The 4,478-nt window shown below is 45.0% G+C and overlaps 1 non-coding gene across 1 annotated transcript; it reads right to left on the bottom strand.

Moving 5' to 3' along the window:
- Positions 1 to 4,076: 4,076 nt before the first annotated feature.
- Positions 4,077 to 4,148, bottom strand: trnam-cau (transfer RNA methionine (anticodon CAU)). Its single transcript has one exon. It is a non-coding gene; the product is annotated as a tRNA-Met (tRNA).
- Between the last annotated feature and the right edge of the window lie 330 nt (positions 4,149 to 4,478).

Raw genomic sequence — 4,478 nt, 5'->3', positions numbered from 1 at the left:
AATTTAAACCTAAGATCCTGGTTGTTCCTTTTTTAATTGCTCAGTAAAATAATGCACTTCTCGGGAAGTGTGAAATACTGTTCCCGTTTATATAACTTAAGATTTTAAATTGATTGCATGTCTTTTTAACTTTAAAAACAGGTTCAGTTGTCCATATCTGTGTTTTTTAACGGCTGCGAAGCTATCTGTATTTCAAAAAAGCTGCGGCTGTTAACCCTTTGTGGGACCTTTCCCTTTCATTTAAAATCTCTGTCTTTTCCAGGTTCACATTCATGGTTCAAATGACATATTTTTTCATTATAACCTGTTCCACGAAGGTATTGAGAGACGAAGATCTGAGCGACGTGAAGTATCCAATTGGAGAGATGCATCCTGGCGACTGGAATCCCTCTCCACAGCTGCTTCCGGTGCTGCTTTCACAGCCGAATAACCCCTCCAGTGTCCAAACAGGTGAAAGTTCATCCAGTCGAGGCGGCAGTAGAGTGTTCTGGGAGAAATCAACTTAGTGACCTCGACTGTACTGTGGTTAGCTGAAGAACAGGTGTGAAAGAGCGGATCAGACTGAAAGCAAAACTTTGATACTAATAAAGAAAAAGGCCGATGTGCTGTTGACAAATAGCAACTTGTTTCCGTTTCGTGTGAGAATACGAATAGCAGAGAATGGTTTCGATCCATCGACCTCTGGGTTGTAGGGACAGAACAATCCCGCTTGTGCTCAAACGTGTGTTCCCAGTGTGCTCAAACGTGTGTTCTATTTGAAAGAAAAAAATGAGGAAGTGAATAGTTGTGTGGCGAACGCAGGGCAGTAATGTTGTAGCACCTGGTTTAAGGAACAGAGTGCCGCAGCGGAAGCGTGCTGGGTTATTAGCCCGAGGTCGAGGAATCGAGGGTATTCTCTGCTATTTGCATTCTCCCTCACACCAAAAGTAAACATAACAGGCGTTCCTGTTTGCTTTGCAGCAAATACCGATCAAAATCTTTCTTGCAGTCTCATCCCGACATTAGTCCCAAGAATGAAAGAGACAGCATGACACATTACAACATTGTAATGCTCACACATAGGGAACCACAGAGAAAATGCTTTAAAGTCTCAACAGATCTGACAGCTTCTGGAGAGAGAGAAATGAGCTCACGTTTCGTGTCCAGGTGACCCTGAGTCAAAACTGCACGGGAAACGTTGTCCAGTAGTACCCCACAGAGGGGCAATATAGATATATAACGATATACAGTAATAACTCACACGGGGGCAATAAGGAAAAAAGCTTTCTCGAGCAATGAATCACAATAGAAACCGAGTCCCCAACTTCCCCTCTTGGACGGATGTGAACAATCCAACCTGCCAGACTATTTACATGAGAAGACGAATTTTACCCTTATCTTGAGATCAAAATTAATTCCTCAACCAGAGTCACGGAAGCAGATTATCGAGTCATGAACTGGGCCTTTGCCGGTGTGGTCTTGCTGTGCATATTTAAGCAGGAATCTCATGTCCTGAGACCAACGCTTTTCCATTGAAAGGGAGGTATTGGATCTTCCTGAGGTTAAACATCTTGCTGGAAAAATTTAACCTCGTGGAGGAAAAGGCAACATGAGGAGTGGGACTCGAACCCACGCCTACAGAAAAGACTGCGACCTGAACGCAGCGCCTTAGACCGCTCAGCCATCCTGATGCGTTAACACAGAAACTAAGATCCGTGCACAAATCGACTTAAAGTCTGTCTTCATCTTTATTTCATTTCAAAGAAGATATGCTTTTCCTACTTTAGAACCCGAGCTAGAGTCCTATATCTGAGTGCCATTCTTGGCCAAACCGCTGGTGGTTAAGGAGCTTCTCATTGCTGCATTGATCAGTTTGCTCTAATTAACAAGGTCCGATTTCCCGCTCTACCTGTTTCTCAGACGAAGGTATTGAAAGTCTAAAATCTGAGCGACGTGAAGTATCCAATTGGAGAGTTGCATTCTGGAAACTGCAATCTCTCTCCACAGCTGCTTCCGGTGCTGCTTTCACAGACAAGGAGCCGAAGAACCCCTCCAGTGTCCAATCAGGTGAACGTTCATCCAGTAGTGGCGGTAGAAGAGTGTTCTGGGAGAAGGCAACTTAGTCACCTCGACTGTACTGTGGTTAGCTGAAGAACAGGTGTCAAAGAGTGGATCAGACTGAAAGCAAGACATTGGTACCAATAAAGAAAAAGGCAGATGTGCTGCTGACAAATAGCAACTCGTTTCCGTTTGGTGTGAGTGAGAGTACGAATAGCAGAAGATGGTTTCGATCCATCGACCTCTGGGTTATGGGCCCAGCACGCTTCCGCTGCACCACTCTACTCATAGCTCGTTATTTTCGTGGTCGGACTTGAGGCAAAGTTTGAGGACATCTGTAATAGCGTGATCAATGTTCCCAGAGTGGCGAATCTACCGCCCCGAACTTCATTTTATGAAGATGATTCCAGTCACTCCCCACTTTCCCATCAGAACAACGTCACAGAAGAAATCACGTCACCATCACAGAACAGCCATTCAGCACGAAAGTAAAGTATCTGAACTATGCTGACCAGAATCAGTGTGCTCAAACGTGTGTTCTTGTTGAAAGAAAAAAATGAGGAAGTGAATCGTTGTGTGGCTACCGCAGGGCAGTAATGTTGTAGCTTCTGGTTTAAGGAACAGAGTGCCGCAGCGGAAGCGTGCTGGGCTACTAGCCCGACGTCGAGGAATCGAGGGTATTCTCTGCTATTTGCATTCTCCCTCACACCAAAAGTAAACATAACAGGCGTTCCTGTTTGCTTTGCAGCAAATACCGATCAAAATCCTTCTTGCAGTCTCATCCCGACATTAGTCCCAAGAATGAATGAGACAGCATGACACATTACAACATTGTAATGCTCACACATAGGGAACCACAGAGAAAATGCTTCAAAGTCTCAGCAGATCTGACAGCATCTGGAGAGAGAGAAATGAGCTCACGTTTCGTGTCCAGGTGACCCTTAGTCAAAACTGCACGGGAAACGTTATCCAGTAGTACCCCACAGAGGAACAATATAGATATATAACGATATCCAGTACTAACTCACAGGGGGCCAATAAGGAAATAAAGCTTTATCGAGCAATGAATCACAATAGAAACCGAGTCCCCAACTTCCCCTCTTTGACAGATGTGAACAATCCAACCTGCCAGACTATTTACACGAGAAGACGAATTTTACCCTTCTCTTGGGATCAATATTAATTCCTCAACCAGAGTCACTGAAGCAGATTATCGAGTCATGAACTGGGCTTTTGCCGGTGGGGTCTTGCTGTGCATATTTAAGCAGAAATCTCATGTCCTGAGACCAACGCTTTTCCATTGAAAGGGAGGTATTGGATCTTCCTGAGGTTGAACATCTTGCTGGAGAAATTTAACCTCGTGGAGGAAAAGGCAACATCAGGAGTGGGAATCGAACCATCGCCTCCAGAAGAGACTGCGACCTAAACGCAGCGCCTTAAACCGCTCGGCCATCCCGATGCGCTAACGCCGAAACTAAGATCCGTGCACAAATCGACTTAAAGTCTGTCTTCATCTTTGTTTCATTTCAAACAAGATATGTTTTTCCTACTTTAGAACCCGAGCCAGAGTCCTGTATCTGAGTGCCATTCTTGGCCAAACCGCTGGTGGTTAAGGAGCTTCTCATTGCTGCATTGATCAGTTTGCTCTAATCAACAAGGTCCGATTTCCCGCTCTCCCTGTTCTTCAGACGAAGGTATTGAAAGTCTAAGATCTGAGGACGTGAAGTATCCAATTGGAGAGTTGCATTCCGGAAACTGCAATCTCTTTCCACAGCTGCTTCCGGTGCTGCTTTCACAGACAAGTCGGCGAAGAACCCCTCCAGTGTCCAATCAGGTGGACGTTCATCCAGTAGTGGCGGCAGAAGAGAGTTCTGGGAGAAGTCAACTTAGTCACCTCGACTGTACTGTGGTTAGCTGAAGAACAGGTGTCAAAGAGTGGATCAGACTGAAAGCAAAACATTGGTACTGATAAAGAAAAAGGCAGATGTGCTGCTGACAAATAGCAACTCGTTTCCGTTTGGTGTGAGTGAGAATACGAATAGCAGAGGATGGTTTCGATCCATCGACCTCTGGGTTATGGGCCCAGCACGCTTCCGCTGCGCCACTCTGCTCATAACTCATTATTTTTGTGGTCGGACTTGAGGCAAAGTTTGAGGAAGTCTGTAACAGCGTGATCAATGTTCCCAGAGAGATGAAACTGCCGTCCCGAACTTCATTTTATAAAGGTGATTCCAGTCACTCCACACTTTCCCATCAGAACAACGTCACAGAAGAAATCACATCACCTTCCACAGAACAACCATTTAGCACGAAAGTAAAGTATCTGAACAATGCTGACCAGAATCAGTGTGCTCAAACGTGTGTTCTTGTTGAAAGAAAAAAATGAGGAAGTGAATATTTTTGTGGCGACCGCAGGGCAGTAATGTTGTAGCTCCTGGTTT

Source organism: Scyliorhinus torazame, chromosome 24 (genome assembly GCF_047496885.1).
Source record: "Scyliorhinus torazame isolate Kashiwa2021f chromosome 24, sScyTor2.1, whole genome shotgun sequence".
In the NCBI taxonomy this organism is placed as follows: Eukaryota; Metazoa; Chordata; class Chondrichthyes; order Carcharhiniformes; family Scyliorhinidae; genus Scyliorhinus; species Scyliorhinus torazame.
This window is presented reverse-complemented; position numbering and strand designations above follow the sequence as displayed.